Source organism: Kogia breviceps, chromosome 7 (assembly GCF_026419965.1).
Source record: "Kogia breviceps isolate mKogBre1 chromosome 7, mKogBre1 haplotype 1, whole genome shotgun sequence".
Taxonomy (NCBI): Eukaryota; Metazoa; Chordata; class Mammalia; order Artiodactyla; family Physeteridae; genus Kogia; species Kogia breviceps.
Window position 1 is genome coordinate 11873446 of NC_081316.1, and position 10947 is coordinate 11884392.

At 45.7% G+C, this 10947-nt stretch overlaps 1 long non-coding RNA gene across 1 annotated transcript in view; it reads left to right on the forward strand.

The window, feature by feature from the left end:
• Positions 1-10823, forward strand: part of LOC136794465 (uncharacterized) — a 64553-nt gene extending 53730 nt beyond the window's left edge. Inside the window, exon 4 of the long non-coding RNA XR_010841255.1 lies at positions 10687-10823. This is a non-coding gene — a long non-coding RNA (uncharacterized lncRNA). The remainder of the gene's footprint in view (positions 1-10686) is intronic.
• Positions 10824-10947: the final 124 nt, after the last annotated feature.

The following is a 10947-nucleotide window of genomic DNA, read 5'->3' on the forward strand; positions in this document are numbered from 1 at the left end:
TATTTAGCTTTTTTTTTTTTTTTTTTTTTTTTCGGTACGCGGGCCTCTCACTGCTGTGGTCTCTCCCTTTGCGGAGCACAGGCTCCGGACGCGCAGGCTCAGAGGCCACGGCTCACGGGCCCAGCTGCTCCGCGGCACGTGGGATCCTCCCGGACCGGGGCACGAACCCGTGTCCCCTGCATCGGCAGGCGGGCTCTCAACCACTGCGCCACCAGGGAAGCCCCAGTATTGATGTTTATTAAAGAATATTAGAAAATATAGAACAGGAAGAACACTTTTCAGGCTCATCACTCAGAGTGCATTCTTTCTACAGTGTGGCGATCCTGATTTTTTAAAATCTCATTTTCTGTTTAGTAGTCTATCACAGATATCTTCATGTTATTACATTGTCTTTCTAAATATAGCTTTCAACAATTGCATAGTATTTCATCAACTGAATCGAGCATTCCGTATTAAGTTGTCTTCTTTATTCCCTATTAAAATTATGCTGTGATTTTTACCTTTTGTATATAAAGGTTTTTGTTGTCATTGTCATTCTAATTTCAGATTAATTTCTCATTTTAGACTCCCGAAGTGTGATAACCAAACTCAAATGCTAATTCATTATTTGGCAAATTTCCAATCTACGCAAATTAAGAGGATAAGTACTATGAATACTTAGGTATGCATTCCTCACCTTGGAAAACTGTCAATGTTTTGACAAAACATGAGCATTTAAAAATATTATTATTTTCCTAAAGTGTTGAACCTCTCACCTCTCCACCAGCGAGCTTGGTAATGCTCTTCTGTGCACATCTTTGCCAGCGCTGGGGATCACTGTTAACAACTAAACCAAAAGAAAACACAGTGGTAAAACTTGGTTCACTTGTTACACCAAAAAAACAATGGTTGGGCTTCCCTGGTGGCGCAGTGGTTGAGAATCTGCCTGCTGATGCAGGGGACACGGGTTCGAGCCCTGGTGTGGGAAGATCCCACGTGCCGCGGAGCGGCTGGGCCCGTGAGCCATGGCTGCTGAGCCTGCACGTCCAGAGCCTGTGCTCCGCAACGGGAGAGGCCACAACGGTGAGAGGCCCGCGTACCGCAAAAAAAAAAAAAAAAAAAAAGAATCCACCTGCCAATGGAGGGGACACAGGTTAGAGCCCCGGTCTGGGAAGATCCCACACGCCGCGGAACAACTAGGCCCGTGAGCCACAACTACTGAGCCTGCGCGTCTGGAGCCTGTGCTCCGCAACAGGAGATGCCGCGATAGTGAGAGGCCCGCGCACCGCGATGAAGAGTGGCCCCCGCTCGCCGCAACTAGAGAAAGCCCTCGGACAGAAACGAAGACCCAACACAGCCAAAAGTAAAAAAAAAACAAAAAACAATGGTGGTTGAACGTTTTAATTTGCATACGTTTTTGGCCCTGCCCCTCTATTTTAGCAGGAAAGTGTTTGGGGCATGGCCCAGGCTCCCTGAGAATCCTCCTGGGAAGATCAATGCAAAGACCCTTCCTTCCGTAGGCTGCTACCTTCGGCTGTTTGAATATCATTGAAAAGGTAATCCACAAACACAGGAAAGTATTTTTGCACATGTGCAGGTCTACCTTGCAGCAAATTAAAACACAATTTAAGACTCGTGCATAAGGACTGGGCGATTTAGAACAAAGGTGTGGTAGGTGAGATGGGACAGTGGATTTTGGTCATTGAGGGATTTCCTGAAGTTATACCCCAGGTAAGTTATGCTAGTTTCACTTATAAAATTATTTTGCGATGATTGTATGTGATATCACAAGAATAAGAGATTCCTTTATTATTCTTTCTTCAGTTTTTTCGAGCTATAATTGACTAATAAATTTGAGGTTCCTTTGCTTTTTAAGTTTAGGGTCAGAGTAGAGTAATATGATTTTAAAAGTGTTTAAGAGAGGTTAATCTAAAAGTGTGATAAGCTGGGTTGGTGGACGGTGAACCAAACATGACGGGATGAAAGCCTTATTTAGTGTGGACACCGTAATAGTGCAAATGAAGGCAGATATGAGAAAGAAGGTAAAACAAGAGTAGGGTTAGTATTTGGTAAAACAAAACAGAACAAAATTGGATTGTTCAAAGTTTAAGGAAAAAAGAACAAAAACAAAAAATACGATACCAAAACTGCAAGTTTGGGAATGGGGAGGATAACAGTGTGAGCTGTTTAACTTATCCGGGCTTCCGGTTTCCACCTTTGTAAAACAGATAAAGGAAACACCTGTGTTGCCAGTCTTTTAGGCTTGATATGAGAATCATATGCTCTTTGTACAAATATGTACTTTTAAGGTGTCCTGGGGGTGATTGGACAATCATAGTAATGAAGAGGCATGAGAATGTTCAGGAAGGTTTGCTTTAAAAAAAAAAAAAAAAGAGGAATGGAGATCAAGGAGAAAATGCAATCGGAAGGAAACCCTGTTGAGAATCGTTCTATTGCATGGCCGGCATGGGGCACAGCACTCTCAGACGCCACCTCGCCGAGGTGTGTGTCACACCTTTCCCGTGTTTAAAAGGAGAATGCTGACGTCCATAACTTCCCCAAGGTCACACAGCTAGTAGATTAAGCAGTGCAGGGGGCAGGATCACCTTAACTGAACTCCAAAGGAAGCGATGGAGGTAAGGAATCAATGATTGCAAACTGTGTGTCTAACACAGGCAAGCTCAAGGTCACAGGAGGATCACTTTGCCCATGATGACCTTCTTGGCACCAGGGCTAATGCAAGCGCACAACCAGGCGGGAGCGGTCCATTCCCACTTCCACCCCTTCTCAACAGACCAGGCAGTGGTGTCCCTCATATTCATGGCCTTCTTGCTGTTGTACCCAGGAGGCCTCATTGGCAACGTCACCACTGGGCTCACAGTCTGGTGAGAACACGCCCTCCGTACCCCACTGTACTTCTTCCTCTTTGCACTGGCCATGCTGGAGATTGGCTACTCCGCCAACATCGCTCCCTTGACTCTGGCTGGCGTCCTTTCCATGGGGAGGATGCTTATCTCTCTCCCTGGCTGTGGAGCCCAGACGTTCTTCTCCATCCTTCTTGGGGAATCTGACTGTGTCTTTCTTGCTGTCATGGCCCACGGCAGGTACCTGGAAGTCTGTCATCCATGGCATTACGACCTCATCGTGAGTTGGCAGCTCTGTGGGCAGAGGACTGTAGGTTCTTTAGGTCTGGGATTCCTGTTGGTGCTGCCTTTGACCATTCCGATCTGCCACCTTTCATTCTGTGGCCACAGTGAAATCCATCACTTCTTCTGTGACACGCCTGCCGTTATGCGCCCGGCCTGTGCAGACACCCACAGGCACGAGGCAGCTCTCTGTGCCATCAGTGCGGCCGCGGTGGCCATTCCCCTGCTCCTTACCTGCCTCTCCTGTGGCTGCACTGTGGCCGCCATCGTGAGGATGGATTCAGCCCAGGGAAAGCGCCGGGCCTTCTCCACCTGTTCCTCCCACCTCGTGTTCTCCCGCAGTATGGGTGTGGTACCCTTATCTACCTTTGCCCTAGCTACAGCTACTCCCCAGAAGAGGGCCAGGCAGTGCCTGTTGTCTACAACTTTTCCCCACCAGTGCTGAACCCCTTGGTCTATAGCATAAGGAATCAGGAAGTGACTAATGCAGTGAGGAGACAATGGCAAGAATGTACTTGACCAGGGAGCCAGAAATATTCCTTCTTAGAAAAAATATTCCTCAAATCAGAAGTAGGGACATGATCTGAAGGACAGGAAGCTCCAAAGGAAAAAGGAGGAAGTGGAGAGATGACTGCCCCATGGCCGTCTCGCCTGTGAAATGCTAATCAGCACTAATTCATCCACTTTGTATTAGATTCCAATGATGAAACCCTGGATTGCCTACAAAACCAGCCTCCTCTCTCACCATAGTGCTTAGAATAAGGACTAGCACAGGAATGTCAGTGAAGAAGAGAATGATTGAATGGATGGATAAGATGATGACAGCTGTTGATAAAGCAGATGTGTTGAAAGTGGGCCATCATGCGTATTTCAGGCTATAGGTAACATTCTCTTACAAAGGTGCTGAGCCAGCATGACTAAGCGCAGGCAACAGAGCACAAAGTTTAGAGCTAAAGAAATAGATTCCATATGGAGTCAGGTTTGTTCTTCTCTGCAACAGTAGTGTTACTGACCCAGGCCCTTGTACTCTTTAATCCATAGCAATTGATAAGAGGCCAGACGAGAATTTCAGGCAAGTCTTTATTGGGGCTTGTGCTGCAGCAGGAGGGAGAGAAAATAAGTAACAGGTGCCCTTGCTTGCTCCAGAAAGGAGCTGCTTGGGTCCTTAAATGCGGTAACAAGGGGGGGGGGCAGGTCTGTGGGTTGGGCAGGAGGTGTAGCTTAGGTGGTCTGCCCACCCACTTGGCAGTGCCACGCCCATGGATCATACACAATACCCTGCTGTTGCTCCCAGCACCTCAGAAGTGGCAGTTGCTTTGTGACCTTTTTGTATCCCATTGTTCATAATTGCCCCAACTGTGCATGCGTGAAGTTATTTTTAGTCCCTTATAGTTTCTTTGTGTTCTGTTGCTCAAGGAGATGTTTGTCCAGGGGCAAGCACTCTGGTAAAGGGTCCCAGGTGCCAGCCTATCTCAGTAGAGTCATCTGCTTCTCATGGCAGGAGATTGGCTCCTGTGATCCTTGCAGGAGAGTCCCAAAACAACAACAGCCAATGAGCAGGGCTGTCGTGGAGAATGGTGGAGAGGACCAGAGGAGGATTGAGAGCAGGGAAAGGTATTTCCAAGATACCATCCTTAAAGAGAAAAAGAAAAGAATCCCATTCTTTTCTTGATGTTGCAAATGCAATAGATGATAAAAGCCACCCTCTTTCATATCCGATTGTGCTACACACAAGAAAGGGGAAAAAGGGGAAAAACAGTATGAAAACCTGATGACAAGAATTCTTGGGACCCTTGGCCAGGCAGCAACATTAAGAGGTACAGGAGCATGCAGAATTTTGAATAGTGCTAGTGTGGAGAGTCAATATTTTATTGATAACAATGGTATTTGTTGAAATTAATAAGTTATTTCTCTAATTATTTTTAATTTATTCTATTCCCAATATCCTTATACAAAAGATGTGAAGCGGCTTAGAAATACATTGAATACAAAAGTTAAAAACACACTGTCAGGGCTTCCCTGGTGGCACAGTGGTTGAGAATCCTCCTGCCGATGCAGGGGACACGGGTTCGATCCCTGGTCCGGGAAGATCCCACATGCCGCAGAGCAACTAAGCCAGTGCACCACAACTACTGAGCTGACATGCTGCAACTGCTGAAGCCGGGGCGCCTAGAGCCCGTGCTGTGCAACAAGAGAAGCCACCGCAATGAGAAGCCCGCACACCCCAACAAAGAGTAGCTCCCGCTTGTCTCAACTAGAGAAAGCCCACGTGCAGCTACAAAGACCCAGTGCAGCCAAAAATAAACAAAACAAAACAAAAAAACCCTGCATAGTCAAGAAGATCAGGGTGAAGGCAAAATTCAGGAAGAATATAGTAGTAAGATTTCTATGCAGAAATGTAAACCATGGGCTTCCCTGGTGGTGCAGTGGTTGGGAGTCCGCCTGCCAGTGCAGGGGACATGGGTTCGAGTCCTGGCCCGGGAGGATCCCGCATACTGCGGAGCAGCTAAGCCCATGCGCCACAACTACTGAAGCCTGTGCGCCTAGAAGCCACGACAATGAAAAGTCTGCGCACTGCAATGATGAGTAGCCCCCGCTCGCCGCAACTAGAGAAAGCCCACACACAGCAACGGAGACCCAATGCACCCAAAAATAGAAACAAAAACAAAGAAACAAAAAGAAATGTAAACCATGTGTTTCTCTGCAGTTTAAAGCAGCGGTCACCTACAGGTATCTGAGCTTCCTAGTAGCCAAAGTAAAAAATAAAATACAATTAAATTTGAGAGCTTCAAAGGTCATATAAGTTCTAGACATACACCTACAGGTATCTGAGCTTCCTAGTAGCCAAAGTAAAAAAATAAAACACAATTACATTTGAGAGCTTCAAAGGTCATATAATTTCTAGACATAAGGAGAAATTTAACACTTTTGGGGGGTTAAATCTCAGATGTAAATGAATCTTTTCTTACTGCTTTTCAAAAGAGAATACAGCACATTTAACAACACACCAACAAGTATAATAATAACACTAGCTATCATTTACTGAGCCCTGAAGTATGAGCCAGATATTGTTTTAGGTGCTTAGTACACATTAACTTACTTGAATCCCACAAAGTCTCAGGAGATAGGTACCATTATTATCCCCATTTTACACATAAAGAACTGAAGTTCTGAGAGGTTAAGTCATCTTCCCAAGATCATACGGGCAGTAAGTGCTGGCACAGTTTCATTCCAGAGCCTGTGACCTTAACCAGTATAACATATAGTAAATTTGAAATGAATTTTTCTAGGGCTCATCCTCAATGTAAACAGATGGAGTGACACTGATATTCAAGTCACTTAACGCAGTTCTGGAAGGAATGATCACAGTCAACAAAAGAGTACAGCTCTCTGATGTTCTAACTTGATTTTAGTTTAGGGAATAAACCTAAAACGATTAGAACCTGATTGGCAAGCATGTCTTTCAGGAAGTGCTTTCCCAAACACTATTTTACTCAAGCAGGGTCTTGATGAAATGAGTCTATTGTAACAGAAACCAGGCTGCGAGGAAGTAAAACAGGTGAGCAAATTGAAAATGCAGCCAGTTAGACCCATACCCTCTTTGCATTACCAAACACAAATTCTTTTCAGATATTTTAAAATTTGATTGTTACCCAGATAAGTTTGACCTGGGAACTAAAAACACTTCAAGAACAAATAGAAGAAACGATTTTTTTGTAGTGGCATTCAGACCTCGCCACTGTTGATCTTTTCTCTTAGGAAAAAAAAAGATCTTTGGGGCCACACAGCATTTGCTGGAGCATGTCTCTGCTTCCTCTTCCTGGAGAGGTGAGATGTGGGTCAGGATAAAGGTCAAGGCCTCACTGAGAAACAGCAAGGTTCACTGGCCCCCTTCAGCCCACAGAGACACTGCACGTACCTGTCAACTATGTCCACTGTGGTTTTCAATTGCATTTGGGAGAACCAGGTTGAATGTTGGGGTCAGCTGTATACCTGATCAGGACCCTAGGGGGCCTTCCCAGGGCAGACCTCTCCCCCATATCCTCTGCTTTAACTCCTTTCTGAAGTACCTAGATAATAGTATCTGATGCACATTTCCTGAGTTTTTTACAGTTGCTAAAACCACCACCAAATGGAAGAAATTAACTACTTGATGACCATGAGCACATAGCCTTATGTCTTCGTGGATTGATAATGTTTAACCCCTGTGACACTGCCTTGTTACCTCACCATCAACCAATCAGAGAATTGTGCACGAGCTGATCACATACCCTGGGACTCCCCTTCCTCACCTTGCCTTTAAAATGGCTTTGCTGAAACCCATTGGGGAGTTTGGCTTCTTGAGCATTAGCTGTCCTGGACTCCTTGTATGGCACCTTACAATAAGCATTGCACTTTCCTTCACCACAGCGTTGCACTTTCCTTTCCGACACCACTGGTGTCAGTAGATTGGCGTTACTGTGTGTGGGCGAGCGGACCCAAGGTTTGGTTTGGTAACAGATGGACAGACTCAGTGAACCAGTGGGGAACGTGGAGAGAGCATCCTGGGAGGAAATGATGCATTGGTCATAGAAATAGCTTCGTGGCCTCACTGGGTACAGTCATTTTCTCATCTAAACTCCATGGAGTCTGATTCCAAAAGAAGGATCAGAAGATGACTAAAAGCTAGTGTCACTAAGGAGCTGTTACCGAACCAGGTTGTTTGCTTGACATGCAGCAAGTCAAAACACTGAGATGCCAAGATTTGCAGCAAAGAAGACGTTTATTCCCAAGACAGCCAAGAAAGGAGATGAGACAGGAAAACCAGTGTCAGCTCCATCTCCCTGAAGGCCAGGGGCCTGAGATATTTATGGGATAAAGAACCAAGGTAGACTTCCCTGGTAGCGCAGTAGTTAGGAATCTGCCTGCCAATGCAGGGGACACGGGTTCGAGCCCTGATCCGGGAAGATCCCACAGGCCGTGGAGCAACTAAGCCCGTGCGCCACAACTACCGAGCCTGAACTCTAGAGCCCGCGAGCCACAACTACTGAGCCCGCGTGCCACAACTACTGAAGCCTGTGTGCCTAGAGCCCGTGCTCCACAACAAGAGAAGCCACTGCAGTGAGAAGCCCGTGCACCACATCGAAGAGTAGCCCCTGCTCCACATCGAAGAGTAGGCCCCACTCGCCGCAACTAGAGAAAGCCTGTGTGCAGCAATGAAGACCCAACATAGCCAAAAAAACAAAAAAGAAAAGAACCAAGGTGGTCTTAGACATGGGGAAAGGTGATTTGAGGTAGGGAAAAGCTGAGGTAATTGGTGTTCTGCGCAGGCATATCTGAGTTATGTGCTTTTTCGTGGGATGTGTGTTCAAAATGGTGGTGTTAAGCATGATCTGAGGGTGAAATTTTTGGCCTTCTGATGTTAGAAGGTCATTAGACACCTGCATAGGCCCAGTTTTAGGGTCAGTGGTCCCAACCAGTCTTAGCCAGCTAGAAGTAGAACTACACACAGCTGACTCCAAGTTCCTAGGCAAACATCTTGCTGTTTAGGCTATGTGAAGCTTGGAGGGTTTGCTGTTTGCAACAAAATAATTAAGGTGAACTTGCTCAGTGAAGACAGGCACCAGGCAGAGGGGTTTTTAGCAAGCTTTAAGACAATTTCAAGAATTTCTGTTAGTCACCAATTTCTGTTAACCCTATGGGGCATGCTTTCAGAGTCAGTAGATTTTTCTCCCTACAGCCTTTTCAAAATGAATGATTACTTAGCACCTGTAAGGTATAGGCACATTAAATTCAGCAAATAGAAAATCATAGGGGACTAGGAAAAAAAGAAGAGAACAAAAGGCAAAAGAAATGGAGAGAGGGAGAAATGGAACTGGGAGGCAAAGATGGAGAACTTAAAGAAGAAAGGTTAAGAATTTTCTGTGTGGCTGGAATTAAAAAGTAGACTGCCAGATACAGCCTGCGGTGTCACTCAGAGAAGACTGTGGCTCTGGCTGCAGTGGAAAGGGTCTAGACTCCAAATAAAGTGAGTTCCAGCTCCAGCATGGCATCTGCTCTGTCATATAGCCTTCTGAAGTGTTGAGCAGTGTAACAAAACTGCTGAACACAAACCCTCTGATAAGCCATCCACTGCCTATGTGTAGCGTGTGGGTCAGCAACTTGCAGCCTCTGCCCCAGAGCAAGAGTGGCTTTGTTGTTCTTCTCTGAGTGGCCCACTGACACTCGCTAAAATATGTCCCAGCTCAGTACACACACAATTAAACTTTCAAGTGGCTGGTGGTTGTTTCTTCTGGAATTGTTTTGCATTTTTCTTTCAAGATTGCTTTGACAAACTCCTGCCAAGTTCTCTCTCTCACTCTCTCTCTCTCTCTCCCTCTCTCTCTCTCTCTCCTCTCTCTCTCTCTCTCTCTCTCTCTCTCTCTCTCTCTCTTTCTCAATCTCTCTCTCTCTCACACACATACACCTGTAGGCCTTCATTTCAACAATATTTCCAGAGTTTTCAGAGCTACTTGTCCTTGAGATGAAAGTTTTTCGGTGATACATACATGAGCATTTAGACATTTTTGGGGTATTTATTTAAAAGTGAGAGATAAAAAATATAGGCAGTACAATGTTGTTACATTAAAAAAAAAGTGAGTGAGGGACTTCCCTGGTGTCGCAGTGGTTAGGAATCTGCCTGCCAACTCAGGGGACACGGGTTCGAGCCCTGGTCTGGAAAGATCCCACATGCTGCAGAGCAACTAAGCCTGTGCTCCACAACCAGTGAGCCTGCGCTCTAGAGCCCGGAAACCACAACTACTGAGCCCACGCGCCACAACTACTGAAGCCCGCGTGCCTAGAGCCCGTGCTCCGCAACAAGAGAAGCCACTGCAGTGAGAAGCCTGTGCACCGCAATGAAGACCCAACTCAGCCAAAATTATTTTTTTAAAAGTGAGTGAGCTGAATTTAAGTCAAGAAAAGCAGTAAGTAAATTATACTGATAAGTTAGATAAAACATAAATTATGAAGGTTGTTCGTGAATGGCCAAACTTTGAAAAAATTTTGTTTCTACATTTCATAACGGCCTTGACCAAAATCACTAGCGGCCTCTGGTATAAAACACATAATTTATAGGGAGTGTGATAGGGTCTTGGATGATATTGGTGAATAAATAAAGGAATGCCCAGTGCTATAACATTCTGCAATCAGTGAATACTAGACATCCATTAGGTGCTTAGCTCCATACTAGGTGATGAGATGCAATTGAACTGAGTTGAACTAGTCACTCCCATTGGGGACCTATCCTAGTAGAGGTTGAAAAATGAGTGTATAAACACAATGCAGAGTGATAAATGCTATAACTGGGGTGGGCACAAAGCCACCATGGAGCAGGGAGTAATTCTTCATTTTTGGAGGAGTGTGGGGGAAGGTGTGTGTATCAGAATAAGGCTTAATGTAACAGGTGACACATGGCTGAGTGTTGAAGGATCCATAGAATTTGTGGTTAAATTCTATGCTTAAATTCTATGGATAATCCACAAAATTAACCTCTAATTGAATAACTTAAAACTCTATGTCTTGGACTTCCCTGGTGGTGCAGTGGTTAAGAATCCACCTGCCAACCAATGCAGGGGACACGGGTTCGAGCCCTGGTCCTGGAAGATCCCACATGCCACGGAGCAACTAATCCTATGCGCCACAACTACTGAGCCTGCGTGCCACAACTACGGAAGCCCGCGCGCCTAGAGCCCACGCTCCGCAACAAGAGAGGCCACCGCAATGAGAAGCCCACGCACCACACGAAGAGTAGGCCCCGCTCGCCGCAACTAGAGAAAGCCAGCGTTCAGCAACAAAGACCCAA